General features: G+C 40.5%; 1 long non-coding RNA gene across 1 annotated transcript; it reads left to right on the forward strand.

The window, feature by feature from the left end:
- The first annotated feature begins 7422 nt into the window (after positions 1-7422).
- LOC136362559 (uncharacterized) lies at positions 7423-12845 on the forward strand. The gene is made up of 2 exons (XR_010743814.1): positions 7423-7620; positions 8174-12845. It is a non-coding gene; the product is annotated as an uncharacterized lncRNA (long non-coding RNA).
- The last annotated feature ends 2386 nt before the right edge of the window (positions 12846-15231 follow it).

Raw genomic sequence — 15231 nt, forward strand, 5'->3', positions numbered from 1 at the left:
GCAACCAACTATCCTTTAATTACTGGAAAAGCTAAATACCAGTAAGAATGTTGCTAGCAGACCTTACAGATCAGTTTCTTATAACTGAGCTTGTTTTCAGAGTATTGATAATCCTTTCTTCTACTGGCAGAAACCAATGCAAAACATGAGCTCCAGAAGAAGAGGAGCTCAGAAGAGGACACACAGGACATTTGTTCCTACAAGCTTTCAGCTCAGATGTCAGATAGTTTCGCTAATGTGCTTGAAGGTGAACACAAATGGTCCAACAGATGGACTGCACAAAAAACCCCCCCAAAACACAATCAACAACCAACCTGCCTACAATAAAAAAAAGATTCTCAACTATCAGAATCTTTGCCATTAATATAATAGCAATAAATCATATCTAAATATCTATCTTACTCAATATTCTGAAAACTTATATATAATATCTAGTTAAAAGATGGTAGACAGTAAGAGGAGTTTTAGAGACCTGAGATCTTAAATTCGTTTAATTTACAATTATTCAAAACTAAGTGGTACAGATACAAGCAGATTTCCACAAAAGTATTACTAGTGTACCTGGTTGCTTATAGAAGTATTTTGTTTTCAGAATAGGTCATCTTGAAGGTAAAAGTGGTGCCAGCTCAGAGGCAGGCATAGCTACTTACTATTTTATCTTTGTATAAGGGATAGGATTTTAAATACTAGTGAACCATTCTTCAGTCTACTTAGGGATAGTCTGTTTTCCAGTCTGCAGCCTTGAGTTTATGTTGAGACTTGGCTGGAGGCTTGACTGCAGAAATAGGTTGTTGCCACCGGTTACCAGAGTATTGTCAAGACTGTAGAAAGCAGAAATCGGCTTGATATCTACTCAGTACTGAAACCTGTAGGCCCCTTAGCTTGGCAACAACTCTGGGAAAAGAATCCAATACAGGATTTCGCTCATGAAGAGCAGGAGTAAAAATTATGTTCGTTTTTGTAACTTTACAATGGAACATAAAAACCTACTTTTGGTTCTTTGAAATTGCAGCTTTGGTTGTAAATAGAATGTGGGTATAATACTGAAGTTAGCAAAAGTGTTTCATTCTAGTCTGCTCTAAAACGTGGCGCGGTAGAAAAACGTTGTATTAAATGTTTTAACACACGTGTTAAGATTTCGAGCGAAATCTTGTAGTAATCTGCGATGAATCACGGTGAGACGGGGGTGTTTCTCGAGAGTTTTCTGAATGGGTACGTACTCCTCTTCACGTTCTTCAATGCATCCACCCGTCAGCCTGAAGTGCAAAATTACCGCTGCTAAAAAAAAAAAAAAAAAAAAAAAAATTTTTGCGGATGACACAAACCCAGCGGAATGACTGAAGGCAGAACGACTGAAGGCCGCCTTACGTGGCAACCACGATGCTCGGGAAGCTCAGCAGGTGCTGTAGGGGCGGCGGCCCGGGACCCCACGTCCCCGCACCCGTTCCCTGCCCGCCCGGGTGGCGCGGAGCGGATGTCGCCGCCCGGCCGCCCTTGCGGAGCGGCCCCTTTAAATCCCCGTGGAGGTCACCGGGGGACTCGCCCCGGGCCAGTCCCGCTCGCGCCGCCCGAGCCAATCCCTTCCCTGTGCCCTCGGTGGGGCCAATCAGAGAGGGCCGCCTTGGAGGCGGGAGGCCAGCCCTGTGATGGACGGCGCCTGTGGCCAATCATCGCCAAAACTGGAGGGCTGATGCACAGGCACGGTACCCAATAGGCTCGCGGCCGAGTGGGCGGGTCCGGGCGCAGAGAGCCCCCGCCGGGAGGCCGGGGGAAGGAGGGGAAGATGGCGGAGTGAGGGGCGGAGGAGGCGGAGGGGCCGGGCCGGCCGCGGCCCCGCGGCCTCGGCCGCGCTCAGGTGAGTTCGGCGGGAGCAGCGGCCGCGTCCAGCTCGGAGCCTGGTGCCGGATCCCTAACTGGGCTGGGACCGGGCGCCCGCGCACCCGCCTCCCCGTCCCGCCCCGTGATTGGGCTGGGCCCGGGCTCGGGCTGGTTCCCGCGGCGCCGGGCCGGAGCAGTGGGAGCGGCTGGCTGCCCTCGCCGCGCCGGCCCCGAGCGAGGAGCGGGCCGGTGTCCGTGTGGGGACGGACCGGAGCCGGGCCGGTCCGACCCGCCCGCCGCCCTGAAAAGTCCGAGCAACTTCAGCGCTGGGGACGAGGGCGTCCTGCAGCTCCGGCGTCGGGCTGCAGCAGATGGCCGAGCGGGAGAGCCTGTTCCGATACCCCGCAGCCGGCTGCGGACAGCTGCGGCTGGCAGCGACGTGGGGAAGGAAAACCAAAATGTATCATCTGAAATGAGGCTTCGCATGTCTGGCTACAAGCATAGCGCTGAATGCAGCTACGCTGCTGTTACCGTTCTTATTCATGCGATCTGTGGGCTGGATGAATTCTTCTGATCTGAATGGTTATATCCTTTTATGATGTCTATAGTGCTGACACAGGAATGCGCAAAGGGGATGGCTTGCTAGTTGTTTGACAAAACTAGAAGGTACAAAAATCTACCTTGAAAACAAGTTCTATATAAAGTGGGGAGATTATAATGGAATTTGCTTCAGCCTTATAAATTCATGTGATCATTGACAGCAAGGTGAAAAGAATTTAAGACACTGTGAAACACGTGAAGCTATTGCTAAGTCCACTATCTCTTCTTTCCGAGTTAGTACCATGCAGACCCAGGTGTGCCCTGAATTCTTTAAAATTGTCCGTGGTATTTTGTGCTTGAGATTGGTACTTAGTTTAAATTTGAAGAAGAAAAAAAAAAAAAAGAAAAAAAAGGGGCGGTTTCAACACTTCTTAGTGAAAGCAAAAGAATTAGTGTCACTAGCATGAGATCCCTTGTGTTCTATATTTGATAGCAGTTCTTAAAATCTCGAGTTTGTCATAGAATTGTGACTGCTTCAGTCTGTATTTCAGGTAAAAGAAAAATGTTGAAGTGGTTAAATGAGAAGCACAGCTTTAGATTTTGTGGAGACATGGTGTGTTAGCGCCTATGACCTAATAATGAAGTAGCAGTTTGTAACTGGTGAAATAACTCAAAAGAAATACAAGCGTGTCTGTTGTAGTTAGTTCTGAAAGCAGTAGCTACTTAGAAGAAAAATTTTCTAAGGAACATTTTACTGATTTTCATGTGCAGCATTCCGCATGTAGGAACAGTAGCAGCATTTTAGGAGCAACATAACATCAAGATACAGTATGCTGCTTCTGATGAATATTCCTACTTATACATGTCTGTGAATGAACTTTTAAAATATGCCAGGGGATTTGTCTTTAGCATACTACAATATAGATATTTCTGTTTTATATTGTCATTAGAAGAATAACAAGCTTGCTTTTGTATGAAGTTGTACCCTACTTTAGCAGTCAGAGACTCGTATAGATTAATATTCTTAATTGCTTTCAATGCACAAGAGCTGTGAGAAGTAGTATCTTAGAAAATAGTATCAGAATTTCCGGTTGCTTTGGTATATATCAAATCAATATGCATTGCTTTACAATCTTGCCCACAGTGCTGTGAGTCTGCAGTGTGAAAATTTGCATGAACAGGCTATGCACCTGTGCATCTCATGGTGGTTACCTCTTATTCAGGGGTGTCAAAAGTCACAGGCTAAGAAGTCCTGACCAAGTTTGCGAAGAGTCTGGAGTATCACTTGAACACCTCCCATGTTCCTTCTTAAAAACGAAAAAAGGAGCAGTGTTTGAAACGAGTCCTGACATGCCTGAGGTTATGTGGGTGCAAGATGCAAAACCTGCACAGTCTTCAGGGGATTAAAAAAAAGAAGAGGATTTTTCTAAACTAGAATGTGGAAGAAGTGTTGTGTCTTTGCCTGAACAGGATTCCTGGACACACATTCCTGCAGTGTGTGTATCACAGTATTGAAAGCTCATGTTTAAGCAGTTTTCCCTGTTTTCTCTGCTGTGGTAGGAAGTACTGTTACAATATTGTACCAACAATGAAGTAGCTGTACATCGGAAATCAGCAAAGGGGTTTTATTTACAAATACAGAGTGAAACAAAAAATTAAGGTGGAGTATGTGTGGTGCCTGAGATGTGTCTGCAGCATCCAAGCACCATAGCAGCATGCTAGGGATCCTGCAGTCAGGCAGTCTGTGTTGACACAGAACCTGAGCTGACAGATCCTTAGTGTCTCCTGGCCTCTTCCTAGGCTGGCAACCATTCTAGGCTTCAGATGTGCCTTTGTGTACTCTTTTGCAGGGGACATTGGCCTGTGTCTCTACATTGTCCTGACTCTGTGGCTGTCAGTGTTGTCTCCAGACCTCGGTGTCTTCTGAAGTGGCAGGGGGATGTGACCTGGCTGCTGCCAACATGAGCCCCTTAGAGCTTGGTTCCTGCTCAGTGTTACGTTTGGTGCCTCCACATTCCTGTTCTTTCTCAAGTCACAAAAGTTCTCACCTTTGCCTTGTAGCTTGGATTTAGATGCAGTTTCAAAGTTGCCTAGAAAGCGAAAAGAGCGTGAAGGCAGCTAATTGTTTTGCATTGTATTTGTGTTCATAATTTAAACGTTTGTCATTGTCCACTTTCCAGGTTAAATTTGGCAGTATTTAAGCTGGAGGAAAAACCTTAGTGGACTTGTGATGTGTAGGAATTTTGCTTTCCGTATCTCCATAGGTCTCCACTATGTTTAACTTCCAGTTTTTTGTGTTTTGGTCTTTTTATAGAAACCTGTTTCTAGATCTTTCCTTCCTCACTTCCTCATACTTCTCAGGCTCGAGGCAAGAGAAGAGGAATATCATCTTCTGAGTTTGAATCCTTCTGAGTTCTAGTTCTGCTCATTTCCTGGAGCATTTGTGTCTGTGTAAGAGGCAAAGATAGTATTTTGGAAAACCAGATCTCAGCTGGATCCAGGTGGATCTCAATTTTTGAGTGGTGCCTTAAAACAGAGCATGGGGGGTGGAGTGAAAGTTGGTTGTGTAGCTGTATACTATTATATCAGTATAGTCTCCAATTCCAGTGTGCTGATTATGTAAGAACACCAACTTTTGTGGTGTTTTTTTTTGCCCTACTGATGGATTTGTAATACAGTATGTTAATCCATATGAGAAAACAAATATAGCAGTTTTGCTGGTAAATTTATTTGTGAGATATCTCTTCATCTCTTATTGGCTTTGGAATTCCTGAAGTTAGCAAACTTCTTGTATACAGGCACCTATCTGAATGTGAGATTTAAAGTTCATGGAAACCAATCTTTAGTGATGGTAGAGGAAAAAAAAAAAGAATGGGCAATAGGTCAAGACTTAATGAAAATAGTACTTTCTGAATTTTTAACAAAGAAGGAGTTATGTAGGCAATGTTTAGCTTTCACAGTAATTTCTTACTCCACATCAGTTGATATAAGTTCAGTAAGGTATGAAACAAGAACAATAGCATTTTTTTTCTTTGTAATGTCCACTAGCTTTTATCTGAAGTGTTGATAGTGTCACCATCTGAAGTGTTGATGGTGTCACCATCAGCCTCTGTGCCTGCTCATTTTCAATAACCTTGATGTATATCCAGTTGCATTTTCAAGTTCTGTTGGACTGCTGTGAACTCTGTGCTCACATAATTGATAAAAGTCAGCTAGAGAGAGTGTATCAGTCAGAGTAGTTAAAAACTAGGGCATTGAAAGTCAGTGAAGTTGTTAAAATTTAAAGAAGTAGGTTAAAGCTAACTGAATTTCAGTGTTGGATGAACTATTCCTTTGCTGGAGTTGCTTTAAATGTCACCAGCTGCTTTCTTTTTTAGCAAGACTTACTTTAGTTTAGTTAATTCATAGTCTTAGTGAAAGAAGACCCAGCTTTTCAAAGATTGGATTGGTTTCTATTATAAGGCAATTTGGGATTGTTACCAATTGTTACCAGTCCTGGTAACTGTTCTTTTTCAAGCTAGCTCTTTCATGAAGCATTTGCTGTTGGTTCCTCAGTGTCTAAAACTCACATAGTGCTTGGCTGCTTCTTGAGGGAAAATTTGAGTAGGAAGGATCAGAACTGACAACATGGGAACGGAATAACTGTCCTGAAATAGGGATTGTCTGGTGACTGGGGATTTTCTGAAGGTGCAGGTGTGTGGCGCTTGTAAAAGTGCTGTGTTGTGCAGGAGTGTGGAAGCTAATAATACTTTGCTGAGGAATTTTGAATAATTTAGGTTCTGTGTGATGAGATGGTTCTGCTTATAGCAATCCATTGTTCTTCCCGTTAGGTTGTCAGCTCAGCATCCTCACTACAGTAGTTTGTTATTAATGTGAAAGAGTTCTGTGCCTTACTGGAGACTGAATATGTGTCCGTCTCAGTTCCCATGAAACTGAAGGGTGTGCCTGCTCTTATTTAAAGTTGGTGTGTCCTGGCTCTTCCACACTTGCGTCCGATTCTCTTGATTTAAACTAAAGGAGGAGTTATATCTGATAATTTAAAAAATAAATCAGCATGTTTTATGTAGGAAGTCTAAAAATGTTACCTCGTTCATGGAAGGTATGGCTAATCTTTTGTGTTTTGTGCAGATAATCATGTATGATTTGAGTTGCTTCCTAGATGGAAATTTAATTTTCTTTATTCATCTCTTTCTTTCTAAGCTCACTGAAGAGGATGTGGAATAATCAAGAACAATGGTGAGTACAATTGTAAGGTTATTTAGTACTAAATATAAGGTACTAAACTTATCAAGTTTGTCGGCTGATTTAGTTCCCTTCTCTCTGACCAAAGAAATCTGTCATTGAGATTTTAATTTTTTGTAGTGTGCTTTCAGAGAACTGGAATGTTGCCACAGTGCCAGTATTCAGCTTGGGCTTTACCTGAAAGAAACATTGATTTGACTGTTATATGGTCTAACAAGACTAAATGCCTTGAAATGTATAAAATCCCTGTCCTGTGATGCCATTTGCCCTGTTAGGAGAAATTGTGTCATTGTATTAACTTGGAATAGTTGTCTTAAAAGTGTTACTTGTTAAATGATAGGATTGGAAGAATGATAAACTAACCAAATGTAAATTATCAAACAGAAAAAAGATGCATTGAAAATTTCTAAGATTACAGTAAACTTCTGTAGTTTTGATTTTTTTTTTCCCAGTGAATGAAAGAAAGATATTCTGGTAGTTAAGATTTTCGACAAAAGGCTGTATTTGGTTCTCAGCTCTGTCACAAACCTTTGGCATGTTTTATTGCAGCCCTCCAGGTCTGTTTTTCCACATCTTCGTAAGAATAAGACTTCCCCAACAGTCTGAGTGTTGATGGTCTACCCAATGATCAGCTGAAATATCTGAGTGACTCAAGAGAGGTATCGATAGTGATACGTACTATATTAACATTTTCATGGTCTACTCATTGCTTCTAACGTAGGAGCTGGAAATTGCCGCTGGAAGACTGTTTCTGGACTTGATCAACAGAATGGTTAAGGTAATTAAAATAAGAAATACTGACAGAGAAAAGAGAGGAAGAGGTTAGTTATGCTCATGTTCTTATATATGAGCAAGATATCTTTTTTCCTTTTCTTTCTCTATTTTGCAACTCTTTATTTTAGCACGAGAGTGGTAATAAACATTTCTGGCAGTAGCTATGCAGGAGCTGTGCCCATGTTAGCTTCCAACTTAATGCAAAAATGTCATGTCTTAACAGCTGCTCTGACTAAGTAATACCAGGTGAGAATCACTGATGGAAGGCCAGGAGATCTGTGAAAAGATGAGAATTGAAATTTGTCGGTGCTGTGGATAAGTGGGGAGAAATGAGTAAAAGTAAGAACCTAATGTATGTGATGTTGAAACTGCGCTGGGTGCTGTTTTCCTCTCCAGCAATGACAGTTCCATAGCTGTGGAGGGAAGGTTGGTGATGTGTGTGAGCTGTGCCTGCTGGAGCACAGTACAGACACTGCCATGCACTCTGCTGCCAGCCCCTCGCTCTCCTGCTCTGCTGGAGCCCCACAGCTCAGTAACAGCGGTGTCTTTTTGGCTGCCTCGCCTCCCGAGTAAGCGTGTAGGTCAGCATTTCTGAAGTGTTTGCTTAGCCAGTTTACGGACATCTGAAGTTAGGTATAAAATATTACAGACCAAGGGATTATTACAGTTTGTGAAACTGGATAATTTTATCCATTAGAGTCAAGCTTTTGAAGTAGTGAACCGGTGGGTATGTTAATGTTGAATATATTTTATTCTGATTCCTAAACTACCTTCCTTTTTTTTTAATTTGGAATTCCAGATTCCCTCCTGACATTTAAGAAGGTGGTCCTCTTACTTGCTCAAAGGCTATAAAACGTGGATATTTCTCTTCTAGCAAGCAAAACCTGTCCTTCATTTCCATGGAGCTGCATGAACAAAGATCTGTCCACTTCTGTTTGAATCATCTCACCAAACATTTGATTCACCAGATGACTTCTCCCACAGAAGTAGCCCACTGTTTTATCGAAACTCAAAAGCAGAGTAACAGAAATCAGCATTTGTTTTACTGAAAAAAATGTCTTCTGTGCCAGCTCTTCATTTGGCTTCCTGCATTCTGTTTTAAAATGAAAAATACTTTGTAATCAGATGCAAGTGGAAGCTGGTGTTTTTCACTGATGTTTCCTTCTTAATTTTAGGAAGGTTAAGTACTTCGCTGTGTCAAATTGGAATTCCTAGCAGATAAAGTGTCTGCATGCATTGCTGTGTCAAGACTGACCTGATATGTATGAAAAGTTGCAGCAGGAAAGCCAGAACATTTTCTGCTCTGACATGAGAAATAAACTTACCAAACAACTAGGGGCATCTCATACAGGTATTTTCTAGTCCAGGTCCCAGGCTTGACTTTGTAGATAGGTGTCAACTCACATAAAGCAGCTAATGCACAAGAACAAATACAGAATCACCTTGTCTATACTGTGTATCCCAGTCTGTGATCAAAATGTGTATTTGCATGTGTGAACCTTTGTAAGTGCAGGATATGAAGAGCTTTCACCTGAAGAAGAAATTACTCTGCATAATTTCATTTTTAGCAAAGAAAAAGGAAGCTTTGAAGGCCACTGGGGTAACAGGATAATGACTAGGTTTGCATTAAATCATTCCCTTCCTCAGGCTTTTTATGAATCCTTAGCATCAAAAGGAACAAGACCATTCTACAGTAAAAGAGATGGGCAGAACATCTTTATTATAGAAATTAACCTCTGATGGGATGGAAGAGACCAGAGCTGTAAAGTTGCAGTTTATTCACCTGGCTTCCTCGACACAATTTCAGTTGTTCCTACTGCTGATGGAATCTTGCTTTTTGATTCTTCCGTGACTGAGAACTGAGAGGACCTGTATGTTTCCATCATCTAGGTAGAAATAGGCCCGAGAGAATGGAATGTTAGCCACGTAAGAGGGGTGAGTTGAGAGCAGAAATACTTAGTACAGTCTTTTTTCTGGCTCTTCTTATTCCTTCCCAAACTAAGGCACAATCTGGTTGTTCTTATGTTTACACAAGATTCTTTGTCTACATAATTCATGATTATATAGGATGTTTTCTGTCATTCTGAGATGGGAGCATATATTGTTTATGTGCTCCCTGCTATGGGATTATCTATAACAAGTAAGATTTTTGGCAAAAAACTACCAGAACTGGGATATGTATTATATTCCACCTCAAATCTGAAACTTCTTAGTGCACCTTATTCCAAGCTTGTGATTTAGAAAATGTGACTTGCTAGCTTAAAATACGGGAGATACTAAAATAGTTGGGGAGGTGGTGTAGATTTCTTGGTTTTTTCTGTTTTCCTTTTAGAAAACTGCTGGAGAGAGCCAGACAACCTGAAAATGGCTGAAAAAGCAAACAATTGAAATCCTTCTTAAATCTTTGTGATTGATTGGCAGGGCAGCATTCTAGTATCAAAAATGTGGTTGCATTTTATGGGACCAAGTTCCATAGCAGGGTGAGGACGAGCATTGATGTTGATCCTAATCCTCCAAGAAATGTCTGTGTTTGAACTTGTTTTGTAACAATAGGATTTAACGACAGCTTTACCGATTGTCTGTTTCCATGAAGCAAAGAGCAGGCACGTGAACTTCAGAGTGGTGGGCAGGACACTGCATATCAAAGTACCACCAACTTCAACGAGCAGAGAGGTGCTCTAAAATTGTGTGTAACATTGTGGTGAGCTGTGTGATAAGAGTTAACATTGAGCTTAATGAGGCAACCACCACCTTGGCCTGACTTAGGATTTCTTTGCTGAATATGGTCTGAACTTTCTGGCATTGGAGGCAACTAGAAAAGCACACTTCCTTTTAGGGCCTCCTTACATTGGAGTCAATAGGATTTAGTAGAGATGTCTGTAGAAGCAGGATCCATCTCTAAGTGACGGAAAATACTGTAAATAACATAGGATTACAGTGGTTGGGAAGTTTGTGGTATAAGAAATGTCTGATTTTAGATCTGGGAATTTTCTTTTCTTCCTTCTGCCCATACTTACCCCTCTGATGTTAGAGATAGCAGTTGTTTCTTGCATAGCTTGATGACAAAATACTTGGGGGACAGGAAGGTATTTTCATTTTCTGCGGACATGTACAAAAATTGCCAATTTGTCTGACTAGAGAGGTGATAATCTAAGCTCCTTAACATCAATATTTTATAACCTGGCATTGTAAAAAAAAAAAAAAAAAAAAAAAAAAAAGAAAAAAAAAAGTAAAACTACTGATGTTTTTCTTTGACTCCTATTCATGACAGTTTAGCAGCATTAGTTTTCAAGTTTAATTTTAGAACATCAGGATTTTACTAGGTTAAGGATCTGTGGCTTTCACAGAAATAATCCTCCAAATAGTGCATGCCCAGAACACCCCCATTGTTATACCTTCCTGGCCAGCACCTTTAAAGATCTGCTGTGTTTGGAAATGCTGCTTCATCTGACTCACTTTCTCTTGGTCCGCTTTTTCTTTATGTTGGTTGGAAATCTTCCCATGTGAAAGATTACAAAAATAAGGGGCATGTGCAATAGCTCATATATATATATACATATATATATTTTAATACTTGTGGACAAAATGATGTTACAAGTTGTTTGAAAACAACAAAATCACCAATGTCTTCCATTTTGAGATGTGTATAGTTCCATAAGCATTAGTGCTTTGTAGCAAACTGTAGTGCCATGTTAGGATCAGTGCATGAGCCTAGTAGTATTTTTACAATTTCCGAGTGACAAATTTATTAGTAAACAGTGATGATAATGTAATTAACACTAGAAAGGATACAATAGAAATGTCACAAACATGGTCTAAACATGCAGTATCCTCCCTTTGACAATGGCAATGCTATCCTTAGATATGGAACTCATTCACTTAATGGGCTTCATAAAATCATAGTTGACTTTTTGCTATTTGTCTGTCTGTCCACCTGCAGTAGTAAGCTAGAGTATGCAAGCATCCATAACTCTCATCTCTACCAGTGCGATTCTTTTCTTTTTATCTTTGTTGGTGTTTTCTTCCATTTTCAATTTTATTGAACCATTTTTACCCATCCTGTGATATACTCAGAAAAGTATGAATATGCTAAAGAGTTTGTGTGCATTCTGTACACATCTCTTACCTTCAGATCATTTACAAAGTCTGTTAAGTAATCTCTTCCTTTTTTTTCAGATCTGACTATATGATTATTATAGCTAGCAAAACATTATCCTCATTGTGTGATAAGTTAATAGTTGCAAAATGTGATGTGCTGATTATGTGTAGAAGACTTTTATCCATTATTGCAGGAATGGGGAACCTTTTTTGGCTGATGTCCTAATGAATCTTAAAATAACTTTGGTGGATCCTGCATTTACATACATCTTATTAAGAGAGAATATGATAAGGTGAGAGGCTGTTGGAAAACAATGTTGCAGGCTGTCTCTGTGCAGCAGGCTGTCTCTAGCCAGTGGATCAGAGATTCCCCACCCCTGTATTATTGAGAATTCAATATCTTGTATTTTAGGTAACTTCCAGTTTTGCTTTCCAGCTCTAAGCTCAATTTTAATGATTTCTGTCTCTCCCTCTGCTTTTTTCAGAAAAAAAGTTCAGACAGGGGAAGTGAAATTGATTTAGCACTCAGTGGGCAGCTTGGACTGGTCAAATAGGAGATTGGTATGATTCTTGAGACGTGCATTGCTCTGTGGATGGCATCCTCTGATTTCCTAGGAATTAGTCTTTTATTTGATGCCAGTGCTGCTCTTCATGCATTTCTCTCTTTCACCTTAGAGAGGATACTGCATCTTTTTTTCCTGAGACCTGCCTGTAAATGGCCTTTAGGGGGAGGGAGGGAATGGGTAGCTTGGTTTTGTAATCTTGGTACAATATATCTTTAAAGTAATTAATCAAGAAGCATGTGCTTCTGTGCAATGACAGTAATCCAGGCAGAGTTAAAGTATGTAACAGGGAAAAAAACCCCAACAAAACCAACCAAACAACCCTCTGCATCTAAAAAATTTCTGAGAAAATTGGACAGGTGGGCCATTTACAGGAGAGCTCTGGGGGACCTGTGCTAAGAGTCAGGTTCAATTCTAAGTGGATGTAGCTGTACCATTGAATAAAGTAGTTTAGTGCTTGGGAGAATCAATTGAAAAATACCTCTGAAACTGGAATGCAAAATAGCACAGTATGTAGGGGGAAGAATCCCTGATGCAAACAAAGCCATAAGATGATTTAATAAGAAAATAGAACTTTAGTAGCAATAACTGTTTTGCATGTGATAGTAAATAACTTGCATTCGCAAGACTGTACAGTAGACTAAGTGGGTAATAACCAAATAAGTTTGTGGCGCTCTGTGCTGCAGGGAGTTGTGTGAAGAGTCTTCCTGAGAAGAAGGGTGAATTCTTCTTATGTTCCTCTCATTGGAGGGAATTTGGCACTTGAATACTAAGTTAATGAACTTGATATATATATTAAAAAAAGAAAAATTAGCTTTGCCACATGTCTGAAGCACTGTCAGTGAGTGCTGGGGGAAGGACAGACAGTTCTCTTTGAAAGGATAGCTGAAGTTTCCCTGTAATTTTTTTCTTTTGTAGGCTAGCACTTGCTCTATTTCTCTGAGTAACTAAACTTTTCCAAATACTGTACTGTGAAGAGAATCTGATTCTAAAGTTAGAAGCTTTTGTGGTGAGAACTACTTTCTGTTTTCTTTGTTTGTAAAGACCAATCTGAGATAGTCTTTAAATTGAAAAAAAAAATTAAAACATTAGAAAGCACTTGACACTCAAAACATTTGTACATGCCAAGCACAACTCTAGAATTCTAAAGATGTTACAGCAGAAAATAATTTCAGCTTTGCTAAATACTGTTTCAGACCATAACTGATTTCAGTTGATGCCTGAAGTTTTGCAGAGGAAAGTACTGTGAAGCCTCTGGTAACACAAAGGGTTATTGATCTACACCTGTAGATCTGCATCCAACAAATTATTTGCTATCAAAGGGTTGCATTAAAGAGCCATAGGAGTTCTAAACTGTTCCTAGTTGACACTTTTCAGTGTAGATACCTCATCTATAGACACAGTATGGCCCAACAGATAAGTAATGTATTTTGAACAGAATTACTTGATCAGAGGTTTAGATCAATATGACTGCATTTCTTCTGGAAAGCTGAAGTAATTTAGACTGTGACTTCCAGCTTAATGGAAGCTTCTTGTCTTTTTAGAGCATGGGGGTGAAGCACTTTGGCTCTTCATAAATTGATAATGGGACTGTGGGAGCTGTGAGCATTTTTATAGTGTAAATAACAGGATAAGCATGAGAATGTCTAAATTAAGTATTGGCTAATGTGTAATATGCTTATGAAAAGCTAATTGATCTGGAAGATTGTAATCAGCTTAAATTCCAACTATTGAATTTTTGATAAAATTGGAAGCTGGCCATAGGGGACCTTCATTTGATTGCTCTCTGATTTTATGAATTTACTGTGGTCTGTGGTCAGCAAGTGCATTTACATAATAATGAAATTATAATGAAAACAAAGTCATGTTCATGCTTCAGAAGTATGAACTTTGTGACTGAACAGAATTCTTCAAGGGTATATATATTTCCTCCCCCCCTCAGAAAAGGGGGAGGAGGTAAAGACTGATGTAGTCAGGCAAGGTACCTACATATAGTTCCCAGTTCAGGCTTTTAATAATGATCTGAATTATGTGGGCTGCAAGACTAGAAATTAGTATTCACAGCAACAAAGGGAATCCCTTTGCCTTTCAACTCTTGTACTATGGCATGACTTTTGCTTCAGCCTCCTTGATTTAACAGCTTCTAAACCTAAGTGGAAGTGTTAGGTGCTACCATACTTGGGTGTGGTATATCAAAGGTATAATGACCAGTAAGGACATGCCTCCTTTAGCAGTACTAAACCCAGATGATACAAATATATTCTGTTTGTATATGCAGTAGTGCTGCTGCAGAAACTCTGGCCAGCAATTCCCTTGTGTTGGGAATTGTACCTTCAGAAACTGAGGGTAATTGTCAAATTAAGGAGAAAAAAGGAAGTCTTGCAAAGACTTCTTGATGGTAAGTGAGAAGAAATTGTACTGGGCTTGAGGATACTGACAATTTACACAAGGATTACACTGTCAAGAGCTGGCAGTCTCTTTTTTTTTGGGGGGGGGGGGCAGAAGAGGAAAACAATATTGAAGATAAAGTAATTTTTGATGTATAACAAATCTTAGAAATTACCACTTCTTGAATCCCTAGGAAACTGGCTGGTCTTCCTCCAAAACTAATAATCCTGCTCACTGGTCAGGTACAGAGCTGCAGAATGACAGTTCAGGTTAGATTCCACTGGATTTCTTTCACGGAACGACTCAGCATTTTGCCCCTGTAGCACTTTGACTGGCACACAAAAGCCAACAGTTGAACCAGGATGTCTTGTTCAACAGTGCAGAACGCTAACCATGGATTGTGATGTCTGTTCCCTTTCAGTCTACGCTTCCTCCTGCGTTTTAGAGAAAGTGTCAGTGTTCATGATGTCAGCAGAGCGTGTTTCTGTCTCTTTGTACCTTTGAGCCTTTGTACCAGGTTATAATACAGACAGATTCCCAAGGCTTTACCCCATCTAAAGTTAAAGATAGAAGGTAACTTTCTGTTCAGTGTGTCCTGTGTAAATCCTGTCTGCTTCTCTCCTCTTCCCCTCCAAATGAGTGTGTTTGCAGGTAAAATAAAAGGCAGGTAGTTTGTAATGCCTTAGGCATGAAGAACTGCATGGAGAAACTGAAGGAAAGCGGCACAGGCCCACAAACCAAATCTTAGAGCTAGTATTCTAATTATGCATGATTCAAAATGTCTAGTGTAATGTAGTTCTTACCAGTA

The sequence above is a fragment of the Sylvia atricapilla genome, chromosome 6 (assembly GCF_009819655.1).
Source record: "Sylvia atricapilla isolate bSylAtr1 chromosome 6, bSylAtr1.pri, whole genome shotgun sequence".
NCBI classification, from domain to species: domain Eukaryota; kingdom Metazoa; phylum Chordata; class Aves; order Passeriformes; family Sylviidae; genus Sylvia; species Sylvia atricapilla.